At 46.3% G+C, this 13,038-nt stretch overlaps 1 protein-coding gene across 3 annotated transcripts in view; it reads left to right on the forward strand.

Moving 5' to 3' along the window:
- Nucleotides 1-12,904: 12,904 nt before the first annotated feature.
- CCDC83 (coiled-coil domain containing 83) overlaps nt 12,905-13,038 on the forward strand; it is a 53,685-nt gene continuing 53,551 nt past the window's right edge. For all 3 annotated transcript variants that reach the window (XM_073336539.2, XM_073336529.1, XM_073336536.1), the window contains exon 1: nt 12,905-13,003. The gene's annotated coding sequence lies outside the window, so the exon portion shown is untranslated. The remainder of the gene's footprint in view (nt 13,004-13,038) is intronic.

A 13,038-nucleotide genomic window follows, 5' to 3' on the forward strand; every position in this document is an offset into this window, starting at 1 on the left:
GAGGAACCGTGACAGGCACTCACCTGAATAACTTAGCAGGGGTCCCCAGTTGGAACCTAGTCAGACTAAACACACGCTTTGAACTAACATCAGCCTGAACAACCATCTGAAAACTCATAGGGCTCTGTTTTCTCTGGAAAAAAACAAACAAACAAACTTGGATACTCTGTTAAGACCAACTGCACCAGCTTATGGCTCTCCACTCAAACACAGAATTCCAAGAAAAAAAACCCCCAAAACTCCTCACATAGAACAAAAGGCCTCATGCGCCACACTCATTTCCAGAGGAGTGTGGACTAACCTCCACCCTCGTTTGTGCACTTGGGCACTTCAGAACAAAACTCACTTCAGGGAAAGAGAGTGGTCTGTGTTCGACTGCCTGCATAAGGCATAAATACTCCCCTGCGGCTCTAAGGGGAGGAGGAGGGGAGAGAGACATTGGGTATCGTGCTGTTAATACCTTCCCTTCCCCAGCACACACGAAAGGACCAAGTTCTGCCCTGACTTACACTCTTGAAATCATGTTAAAATCAGTGGGGTTGCTGGGGTGGAGGAGGGTGGGTGTTATATCAGGGGCAAAACTTGGCTCTGGTTCTTGGGGGCTGACACTGAGCTCCCCTCTACTCAATCTTCTTGCACCCAGTGTGGGAAAGAGGGTATCCATAGGGAAAATACCAGGTTCTTAATCCTGATGCCCAGTCTCTGGAGGCATTGAGGGCTGAGGGCAAGATAGAACCTCAAAACATTCATCCCATTGTTATCTTAAGAGACATACTTCATGGAAACCATAATAGCCCAATTAATGGCAAATACATGAATTCTTTCAAAGCTCTGCCCATCCTCAGTTCTGAGAGGCTGTATAAATAGTTTCCCTCTGTGCGACTAAAGTGTAATTAACCTTTGGCAAATATTGATATTGTAGGAGTGGAACCTTGTAGAGAATGCAGCGGTGCTAGACAAGATGTAATGCAGATTTTTAAATGAATGGGCAGCTTAAATAAATAGCAAGAAAACATTCAAACTGGGAGAAAAGGAGCCAAATCCATCCCATGGATTATGCAATGTTAATGTTTTTAAAGCAACAGAGCAAATTTCTGAATCATAGTAAATGTTTTCACTGGCTTCTTATGGCTGCTTTTCAAGTAATCAAGCTTGCAGTTATACTATATTATCCAAGGTAGCCACATAGGCCTTTGCAGCAGGCCCTTCAGTGTAGTATCTAGAATCAGGCCAGGCCAGAACTTGGAAGTGAGACCACCAATGAAAATTTAGCTGCTGCAGACAATGGTGCTGGAGATTTACGAAATGACTCAGTGCTCCACAGGCTGTGAGGGGGCTCTGTGCCCTTTTTCAGAAGAGATGTGAAACAGAGGTTCTGATCTCTTGTGGTCATTAAAAATACTAGAGCACTTTGCACAAGAGTAGTGGTCTGCTCCTCTGCTCCCATTCTAATTTGGATGACTACATTTGACCTACCTATATCTCCTCTGGAGTATCACTTGCTTATGTGGCATTCTTCGCTATTTCCTGTCCTAAATTGTTGGGGAGTTTTGCTCCTGCGCTTCATGCCAAAAGCACTTGTATTTCAGAGGCAAGTGAAACCATTTTAAAAAGTATATTAGGAACAAAAAGAATCCTAACAATGGTATTGGTCCGTTACTAGGTGGAAATGGCAGAATTGTCAAAAATAATGGAAAAAAGGCAGAAGTGTTCAATAAATATTTCTGTTCTGTATTTGGAAAAAATTAGATGATGTACTCATATTGTATGATGATAAAAACACTTTCCATTACACTAGTATCTCAGGAGGCTATTAAACAGGAGTTACTCAAGTTAGACATTTTAAAATCAGCAGGTCTAGGTAATTTGCATCCAAGAGTTTTAAAAGAGATGGCAAGGAGCTTGCTGGACTGTTAATGTTGATTTTCAATAACTCTTGGAACATGGGGCAAGGTCCAGAGGACTGGAAGAAAGTTAATGTTGTACCTATATTTTTAAAAGGCAAACAGAATGACCAGGGTAATTATAGGCCTATCACACTGACATTGATCTCAGACAAAAAAATTTCATGGTTGATACATGATTTGATTAATAAAGAACTAAAGGAGGCTATATAATGAATGCCAATCAACATGGGTTTATAGATAGAGCCTGTCAAACTAACATAACTTTTTTTGATAAGATTACAAGTTTAGTTGATAAAGGTAATATTGTTGATACTTAGACTTCTGTTAGGTGTTTGATTTGGTACCGCATGACATTTTGATTAAGAAACTACAATGATATAAAATTCATGACATGGATTAAAAACTGGTTAAATAATAGGCCTCAAAATGTAATTGTAAACCCGAATCATAGTCAAATGGGTGTGTTTCTAGTGGGATCTCGCAGGGATGTTCTTGGCCCTCGGCTATTTAACGTTTTTATCAATGAGCTGGAAAAGAGCATATACTCAGTGATGAAATTTGCAGATGACACAACAAATGGGAGAGTGGTAAATAATGAAGAGGACAGGTCACTGATACAGAATAATCTGGATCACTTGGTAAAATGGGCGCAAGCAAACAATATGTGTTCTAATATTGCCAAATGGAAAGTTGTACATCTAGGAACAAAGAATGTAGGCCATACTTACAAAATGGGGGACTGTATCCAGGGAGGCAGCAACTCCAAAAAAGATTTGGGGGTTGTGGTGGATAATCAACTGAACATGAGTTCCCAGTGCGATGCTATTGCCAGAAGGATTAATGGGCTCTTTGGATGTGTAAACAAGGGAATATTAAGTAGGAGTAGAGACATTATAATTGTAAGCAGAGTCAGAATGAGCTCCACCCTGCCATCTGGTGGTGAGGTGTGGCAAGTTGTGGAAAAGAACTTCAGGGGTTGATCTCATTTGCATAGGCACATCCACCCTGCCTAGCATGAACCCATAGCTGCCCAAATGGTGACTTTGGCTGCTGTGGGATCCCCAGTTTCTCTGTTATTGGGGCAGGAAGAATAAATTGTTATTATCCTGATTATGTGAATCAAGGACAGTGGAACTGTACTTGGTCTTTTGTTATGATGGAGGGACTCGCCATCAACTAAGGAGCACTCACTAGGCAAGGGACATGGGTTCCAAAATGCAGTGAATTGAGAGAGGCTGGGTATTGGTATTAATACTTGGGGGGGGGGTATGGGCCCCTGGTGAAGGCCTTACATGCTAATTGCACCTCTTTCTTCCTCTACTGTGGAATGTCAGAGCTAAATTTTGATTCCAGTAGGAGTCTAGTTACAGGCTGCTGAGCTGAATTTACTTTGGGCCAATGGTGCACTAGCACTGAGGCTCCCCTACTACAAGCTGAATTCACAAAAAAGCTAAAATTACTAAGAGCTAAAATCACTGAGCGTTGTGTTAAGTAGTGGGGGAGCCTGAAGATATATTGAGGAGCAGTTTGTGGGACAGCTGGAATGGCTCATGGGACAGCTGGCAGAGCAGAGTGGCTGGTGGAGCGGAGCAGTTTGCGGGAAGGCTGGAGCAGCTCACGGGGTGGCCTGGCAAAGCAGACCAGAGTGAATTGTGGGATGGCTAGTAGAGCGGAGCAGAGCTCCATGGAGAGGTGGGGCAATCGGCTTTGGACCACGTAAGGTGCCTCTTAACCCTCCCACCTCCACCCAGGTTGGGAGATAAAACTCTGCAGACAAATTTTTGAACTCTGGGGCTGCATTGACCAGGGACAGAGACTTTTGGGGTGTTGGACTTTTGGGACTTTGGGTGACTTTTGGGTTGCTGGACTCAAGAACCAAAGGGAAAGGACAAGGCCCAATTTGCTTGGGATGGGTTTTTGCTCATGGCTTGTGTTATGAATCCTGTTGGTGGTGTTCCCCCAAATTAATGCCACATTGTTTCTCTCTGTTATTAAAAGGCTTTTGCTACACTCAGACTCTGTGCTTGCGAGAGGGGAAGTATTGCCTCTTAGAGGCACCCAGCAGGGGTGGTATATATTTGTCCCAGGTCACTGGGTGGGGGCTCGAGCCGGTTTTGCATTGTGTTATTGGAATCATAGATGGAACCCCTAGATACTGAACCCGGCCCTTGTTGCTGCCAACTCTGAAGGGCAGAAGGGTTACATATTACCTCTGTATTTGGCACTGATACGACCACTGCTGGAATATTGTGTCCAGTTCTGGTGCCCATAATTCAAGAAGGATGTTGATAAAATGGTGAGGGTTCAGAGAAGAGCCACAAGAATGACTAAAGAATTGAAAAATATGCCTTATAGTGATAGACTCAAGGAGTTCAATCTAATTATCTTAATGAAGATAAGGTTAAGGGGTGACTTGATTACAGTCTATACGTATCTACATGGGGAACAAATATTTAATAATGGGCTCTTCAGTCTAGCAGAGAATGGTATATTCCAATGGCTGGAAGTTGAAGCTAGACAAATTCAAACTGGAAATAAGGGTAAGTTTATAACAGTGAGGATAATTAATCATTGGAACAACTTATCAAGGGTTGTGGTGAGAAAAGGTGGGTGAGGTAATATCTTTTATTGGACCAACTTCTGGTGGTGAGGGAGACAAGCTTTCAAGCCACACAGAGCTCTTCTTCATGTCTGGTGAAAGAACTCCCAGTGTCACAGCAAAATGCAAGATGGAACAGATTGTTTAGCATAAGTAATTAGCACATATTGTAAGGGAACATTCAAGGTAGAGTGACCTGTTAACACCTCTACAGTCATAGGACAAAAAGAGGGGGTTACAGATTTTTGTAATAAACCATAAATCCAATGTCTCTGTTTAGCCTAGCAGAGTAATTAATTTAAGTTCCCAGGCTCACCTTTTGAAAGTGTTGTGCAGGTTTCATTTGAGGATGAGGACTGAAAGGTCAGATATAGAGTGATTGCTTTCAGGAGTGCTGGAACAATTTTTATAGTGGGGGTGCTGACAGCCATTGAACCACACTGTAAACCCTTTATATAATAGAAACCCCTTCAAGCCACGAGGTGCGGCAGCAGCCCTAGTTCCAGCACCTATGACTTTGTGAAAAGTGTTCACAGTGATAGGGGTGTTTTTGTCTTTTGTGATTTTCCTATGTGACAGGTTTCAGAGTGGTAGCCGTGTTAGTCTGTATCAGCAAAAATAACGAGGAGTCCTTGTGGCACCTTAGGGTATGTCTACACTACGAAATCAGGTCGAATTTATAGAAGTCAGTTTTTTAGAAATCGGTTTTATATATTTGAGTGTGTGTGTCCCCACAGAAAATGCTCTAAGTGCATTAAGTGCATTAACTCGGCGGAGTGCTTCCACAGTACTGAGGCAAGCGTCGACTTCCGGAGTGTTGCACTGTGGGTGGCTATCCCACAGTTCCCGCAGTCTCCGCTGCCCATTGGAATTCTGGGTTGAGATCCCAATGCCTGATGGGGCTAAAACATTGTCGCGGGTGGTTCTGGGTACATATCGTCAGGCCCCCGTTCCCTCCCTCCCTCCGTGAAAGCAAGGGCAGACAATCATTTCGCGCCTTTTTTCCTGAGTTACCTGTGCAGACGCCATACCACGGCAAGCATGGAGCCCGCTCAGGTAACCGTCACCCTATGTCTCCTGGGTGCTGGCAGACGTGGTACTGCATTGCTACACAGCAGCAGCAACCCATTGCCTTGGGGCAGCAGACGGTACAGTACGACTGGTAGCCGTCCTCGTCATGTCCGAGGTGCTCCTGGACACACATGGGCGCAGGGACTAAATTTGGAGTGACTTGACCAGGTCATTCTCTTTAGTCCTGCAGTCAGTCCTATTGAACTGTCTTATGGTGAGCAGGCAGGCGATACGGATTGCTAGCAGTCCTATTGCATCATCTTCTGCCGGGCAGCCATGAGATGTGGATGGCATGCAGTCCTTCTGCACCGTCTGCTGCCAGCCAAAGATGTAAAAGATAGATGGAGTGGATCAAAACAAGAAATAGACCAGATTTGTTTTGTACTCATTTGCTTCCCCCCCCCCGTCCGCCGTCTAGGGGACTCATTCCTCTAGGTCACACTGCAGTCACTCACAGAGAAGGTGCAGCAAGGTAAATCTAGCCATGTATCAATCAGAGGCCAGACTAACCTCATTGTTCCAATAAGAACAATAACTTAGGTGCACCATTTCTTATTGGAACCCTCCGTGAAGTCCTGCCTGAAATACTCCTTGATGTAAAGACACCCCCTTTGTTGATTTTAGCTCCCTGAAGCCAACCCTGTAAGCCATGTCGTCAGTCGCCCCTCCCTCCATCAGAGCAACGGCAGACAATCGTTCCGCGCCTTTTTTCTGTGCAGACGCCGTACCAAGGCAAGCATGGATACTCAGCTCACTTTGGCAATTAGGAGCACATTAAACACCACACGCATTATCCAGCAGTATATGCAGCACCAGAACCTGGCAAAGCGATACCGGGCGAGAAGGCGACGTCAGCGCGGTCACGTGAGTGACCAGGACATGGACACAGATTTCTCTGAAAGCATGGGCCCTGCCAATGCATGCATCATAGTGCTAATGGGGCAGGTTCATGCTGTGGAACACCGATTCTGGGCTCGGGAAACAAGCACAGAGTGGTGGAACCACATAATGTTGCAGGTCTGGGACGATTCCCAGTGGCTGCGAAACTTTCACATGCGTAGGAGCACTTTCATGGAACTTTGTGACTTGCTTTCCCCTGCCTTGAAGCGCATGAATACCAAGATGAGAGCAGCCCTCACAGTTGAGAAGCGAGTGGCGATAGCCCTGTGGAAACTTGCAACGCCAGACAGCTACCGGTCAGTTGGGAATCAATTTGGAGTCGGCAAATCTACTGTTGGAGCTGCTGTGATGCAAGTAGCCCACGCAATCAAAGATCTGCTGATATCAAGGGTAGTGACCCTGGGAAATGTGCAGGTCATAGTGGATGGCTTTGCTGCAATGGGATTCCTTAACTGTGGTAGGGCCATAGACGGAACCCTTATCCCTATCTTGGCACCGGAGCACCAAGCCGGCAAGTACATAAACCGCAAGGGGTACTTTTCAATAGTGCTGCAAGCTCTGGTGGATCACAAGGGACGTTTCACCAACATCAACGTGGGATGGCCAGGAAAGGTACATGACGCTCGCATCTTCAGGAACTCTGGTCTGTTTCAAAAGCTGCAGGAAGGGACTTTATTCCCAGACCAGAAAATAACTGTTGGGGACATTGAAATGCCTATATGTATCCTTGGGGACCCAGCCTACCCCTTAATGCCATGGCTCATGAAGCCGTACACAGGCAGCCTGGACAGTAGTCAGGAGCTGTTCAACTACAGGCTGAGCAAGTGCAGAATGGTGGTAGAATGTGCATTTGGACGTTTAAAGGCGCGCTGGCGCAGTTTACTGACTCGCTTAGACCTCAGCGAAACCAATATTCCCACTGTTATTACTGCTTGCTGTGTGCTCCACATATCTGTGAGAGTAAGGGGGAGACGTTTATGGCAGGGTGGGAGGTTGAGGCAAATCGCCTGGCTGCTGATTACGTGCAGCCAGACACCAGCGCGGTTAGAAGAGCACAGGAGGGCACGTTACGCATCAGAGAAGCTTTGAAAACCAGTTTCATGACTGGCCAGGCTACGGTGTGAAAGTTCTCTTTGTTTCTCCTTGATGAAACCCCCCGCCCCTTGGTTCACTCTACTTCCCTGCAAGCTAACCACCCTCCCCTCCTCCCTTTAGTCATTGCTTGCAGAGACAATAAAGTCATTGTTGCTTCACATTCATGCATTCTTTATTCATTCATCACACAAATAGGGGGATGCCTACCAAGGTAGCCCAGGAGGGGTGGTGGAGGAGGGAAGGAAAATGCCACACAGAACTTTAAAAGTTTAAAACTTTAAAATTTATTGAATGCCAGCCTTCTTTTTTTTGGACAATCCTCTGTGACGGAGTGGCTGGTTGGCTGGTGGCCCCCCAACCGCGTTCTGCCCATTTTTTTTTCTTTCTAATCTTCACTAGCCTCTGGGAAGGAGAAGATCCTGTGATCATTGAAACACATGCAGCTGGTGGAGAAAAAAAAAGGGACAGCGGTATTTAAAAAGACACATTTTATAAAACAGCGGCTACACTCTTTCAGGGTAAACCTTGCTGTTAACATTACATACATAGCACATGTGCTTTCGTTACAAGGTCGCATTTTGCCTCCCCCCACCGCGTGGCTACCCCCTCAACCCTCCCCCCTCCCCATGGCTAACAGCGGGGAACATTTCTGTTCAGCCACAGGTAAACAGCCCAGCAGGAACGGGCTCCTCTGAGTGTCCCCTGAAGAAAAGCACCCTATTTCAACCAGGTGACCATGAATGATATCTCACTCTCCTGAGGATAACACAGAGAGATAAAGAATGGATGTTGTTTGAATGCCAGCAAACATACACTACAGTGCTTTGTTGTACAATGATTCCCGAGTACGTGTTACTGGCCTGGAGTGGTAAAGCGTCCTACCATGGAGGATGCAATAAGGCTGCCCTCCCCAGAAACCTTTTGCAAAGGCTTTGGGAGTACATCCAGGAGAGCCGTGAATGCCAGAGCAAAGTAATCCTTTCACATGCTTGCTTTTAAACCATGTATAGTATTTTAAAAGGTACACTCACTGGAGGTCCCTTCTCCACCTGCCGGGTCCAGGAAGCAGCCTTGGGTGGGTTCGGGGGGTACTGGCTCCAGGTCCAGGGTGAGAAACAGTACCTGGCTGTCGGGAAAACCGGTTTCTCCGCTTGCTTGCTGTGAGCTATCTACAACCTCATCATCATCATCATCATCATCTTCTTCGTCCCCAAAACCTGCTTCCGTGTTGCCTCCATCTCCATTGAAGGAGTCAAACAACACGGCTGGGGTAGTGGTGGCTGAACCCCCTAAAATGGCATGCAGCTCATCATAGAAGCGGCATGTTTGGAGTTCTGACCCGGAGCGGCCGTTGGCCTCTCTGGTTTTCTGGTAGGCTTGCCTCAGCTCCTTAAGTTTCATGCGGCACTGCTTCAGGTCCCTGTTATGGCCTCTGTCCTTCATGCCCTGAGAGATTTTGACAAAGGTTTTGGCATTTCGAAAACTGGAACAGAGTTCTGATAGCACGGATTCCTCTCCCCATACAGCGACCAGATCCCGTACCTCCCGTTCGGACCATGCTGGAGCTCTTTTGCGATTCTGGGACTCCATCATGGTCACCTCTGCTGATGAGCTCTGCATGGTCACCTGCAGCTTGCCACGCTGGCCAAACAGGAAATGAGATTCAAAAGTTCGCAGTTCTTTTCCTGTCTACCTGGCCAGTGCATCTGAGTTGAGAGTGCTGTCCAGAGCGGTCACAATGGAGCACTCTGGGATAGCTCCCTGAGGCCAATACCGTTGAATTGTGTCCACAGTACCCCAAATTCGACCCGGCAAGGCCGATTTAAGCGCTAATCCACTTGTCAGGGGTGGAGTAAGGAAATCGATTTTAAGAGCCTTTAAGTCGAAATAAAGGGCTTCATCGTGTGGACGGGTGCAGGTTTACATCGACTTAACGCTGCTAAATTCGACCTAAAGTCCTAGTGTAGTCCAGGGCTTAGAGACTAAGTTCATTCAATAGCATAGTGATCGTCTGGTTTCACCCACATAATTTTTATTGGGGCATTTAATGCACTGGATGGGATACACTACATGTTGTGATAGGCATATGTAGGATCAATGGATCTTAAAGGGTGTGTTGTAGGGGGTGTTGATCGTTGTAGCAGTGGAGAGATGTCTGCAAGTTTTGCATCTGTTATTCTGGCAGGGTCTGATGCCGCTTTGAGTTTGTGTGTCCCAGTCAGTGAGGAGCTTGTTTCTGATGATGAGGTTGGGGGTTGTTTGAAGGCCAAAAGTGGGGATTCAGGAAAGATTTATTTCAGAATGGGGTCCCCATTGAGTATGGGTTGTAGTTGTTTGATGATACCCTATATCGGTTCCAATGTGGGTTGGTAGATGACAACTAGAGGTCTGTGGTTGAAGGAGGTTTTATTTCTGTATTGAAGCAGGTTCTGTTGGGTTATTTTGATGGCCCATTCCATTATGTGATCTACTTCTCTAGTGGAGTGTCTTTGTTTGGTGAAGGTGGTTTTGAGTGTGTTAAGTTGTATATCCTGGACTTTCTCCTTAGAGCATATTCTGTGATATCTGAGCGCCTGGCTGTCGATAACAGATTTCTTGATGTGTTTGGGATGGTTACTGGATCTGTGACGGTAGGTGTGGTGATCCATGCGTTTCTTGTATATGGCTGTCTGTAAGGTTTTACTGTTGAAGCTGATTGTGGTGTCTAGGAAGTTCAGGCTCATGTGGGAGTGTTCCAGAGAGTGTTTAATGAATGGGTGGTGGTTACTGAAGTTGTGGTGGAACTCTATGAGGGAGTTTAAGCTGTCTGTCCAGAGAATGAAAAAATCATTAATGTATCTCAGGTATATGATTTGTTTTTTGGTGCATTTGTTCAGAAATTCTTCTTCAAGGTGGTCCATAAAGAGGTTGGCATATTGGGGAGCCATCCTAGTATCCCTGGCTTTTCCCATGGTTTGGACAAAGTGTTTGTTGTTGAATGTAAATTGTTATGGGTGAGGATGAAATGGATGAGTTTGGCAACTTGTTTAGGGTGGATATTTGAGGCAGGTAGCTATGTCGTCATTATGAGGGATGTTGGTGTCTAGGGAAGTGACATCCATGGTGGCGAGGATGGTGTTCTGAGGGAAGTTGTTAATATCATGGATTTGTGGAGGAAGTCATTTGTGTCCTGGAGGAAGTTGGCCCTTTGTATGGTGAGTGGTTTGAGAATGGTTTCTATGAGTCCCCATAGTCCTTCAGTAAGAGTGCTGTGGCCAGATATGATGGGTCTGCTTGGGATCCCTTGTTTGTGTATCTTGGGAAGCATGTCCTTGTGTGGTGGGCTCGTGAGGAATGAGTTTGTAGACAAAAACATCCCATCACCTGTGTGTGTAAACACTTCACAAAATGATCACTCTATATCTGATCTTTCAGTCCTCATCCTTAGGGCCTGGTCTATACTACAGAGTTAGGTCGATACAAGGCAATTTACGTTGACCTAACTGTGTAAGTGTCTACCATAAAATTTCGTACATGCCAACGTAACTGCCCCACTACACTGACTTAATAACTCCATCTCCATGTGAGGCATAGATCAATGTCGATGTAGTTAGGTCAATGCGGTGTCAGTGTAGACACTGCATTCCTCACATCAAATGTTACTGGCTTTGAGAAGCTGTCCCACAGTGCTCCACACTGACAATACAATCAGTGCAAATGCTCCTGGTGAGGACATGCACTGCTGACACAAGAAGTACAGAGTGGACATGCAAAAGCGATTTAATTACTGGCGTGTCTATATGCCAATGTAATTTAGGTTGACATAATTTTGTAGTGTAGACATGCCCAAAGGAAACCTACACAACACTTTCAAAAGATGAGCCTGGAAGCATAAATTAATTACTCTGATAGACACCAAACAACATGCACTGAACAGAGACACTGAATTTATGGCTTATTACTACAATCTATAACCTACTATTCCCTCTTTCTGTTCTATGATTGCAGAAGTGTTAACGGGCCACTCTATCTTGAATGGTCCCTTACAATATGTGCCAATGACTCATGCTAAACAATCTGTTCCACCTGGCATTTTGCTGTGATGCTGGGAGTTCTTTCCCCAGAACTGAAGAAGAGCTGTTTTGGCTCAAAAGCTTGTCTCCCTCACCAACAGAGGTCCAAAAAAAGATATTACCTCATCCACCTCATCTCTCTAATATCCTGAGACCAACACAGCTACAAGCATGCTGCATACGAGGATTATGATGTGGTGAATTTTCTATCATGACTGGATGTTTTTCTCATAGATTTGCTCTAGTTCAAACAGAAATTAATTCAGGGCAGCCCTCCGGCCTGTGTTATACAGGAGGGCAGACTAGATGATCACAAAACTCTTCTGACTTTGTAATCTGTTAATTTGTTAGTGTGACTCCAAAGAGAGTTTGTAAAGCACTTTGGGATCATTTGGACTAAAAAGTGCTACCAGCATCTATCATCTATGTAGGTATAAGGTATAAAAGTATAATTATCTCTTGCTGAAACCAGGCCTTTACTTGTCTAAATATTTGTCATTCAACTTTACCATTTGTTCATTTTGTGTTTCATCTCATATGTATTACATTATTAGTAATGTTTGTTACAGTAGTGGCTAAGGGCCAGCTGAGAACAGGCCTTCATTCTGCTAAAGAGCGTACAAACACAGAGTAGAAGCTCTTTGGGGCAGGGACTGTCTTTTTGTTCTGTGTTGGTACAGCAGTAAAGACAGTGGGAACCTGCTTTGTGCCCAGGGGCTACCAGGCACAACAACAATACAAACAACAAGAAGTTCCAACGCTGCAATACTGGTACAAGAGTTGGGTCGGCTCTTCCCTCACCCTCACCAATTCCTCAGGAGAATCTGTGAATTCCCACCTGGGGGACAATTCTGACCTCCTGAGAGGTGTCTGTGGCCCTTTCTGTTGCTGACCTTCAGCAAACCACAGAAGAGTCTGAAAGCAATTTTGGCAGGTGCTTGTGCTTGGCCCCAACCCTGCTGCCTCCTTGGTGGGTACAGAGGGCCCTGCCCCGGGGGAGCAGGTACTGAGGTAGGGAATTGGGGAGATGCATGCTCCCGGCACAGCAAGGCAGGTAGCTCTGCAGATGCCGTTGTCCTCCATACGAAGTGTGTGTGGGGGGTGGGATCGGGGTGCTGCAGAGCCCCCCAGAGCCCGACTACTCGAATGGGGCGGGGATTGCCCCCACCGCTCCCCGCGGCAGGCTGCAGCTCCCGCACGGGCCCACCAGGGGGCGCTGCTTGAACGCTCACGCCACAGCGGCGGCGGCGCCGCAAAGGGCGGGGAGCGGGTGGGGGCTGAGGTTGCCCCAGTGACCGGGGGAAGTTTGGGCTGAGGAGCCCGAGCGAGGCCGGCCGCGGAGCCCGGGAAGTGGGGGCGCCCCAGCCGGCCAGGCCCGGGTAACTGCCCCGCCGTCCGCCTGGGCCCGCCGCAG

This window comes from Lepidochelys kempii, chromosome 1, assembly GCF_965140285.1.
Source record: "Lepidochelys kempii isolate rLepKem1 chromosome 1, rLepKem1.hap1, whole genome shotgun sequence".
NCBI classification, from domain to species: Eukaryota; Metazoa; Chordata; order Testudines; family Cheloniidae; genus Lepidochelys; species Lepidochelys kempii.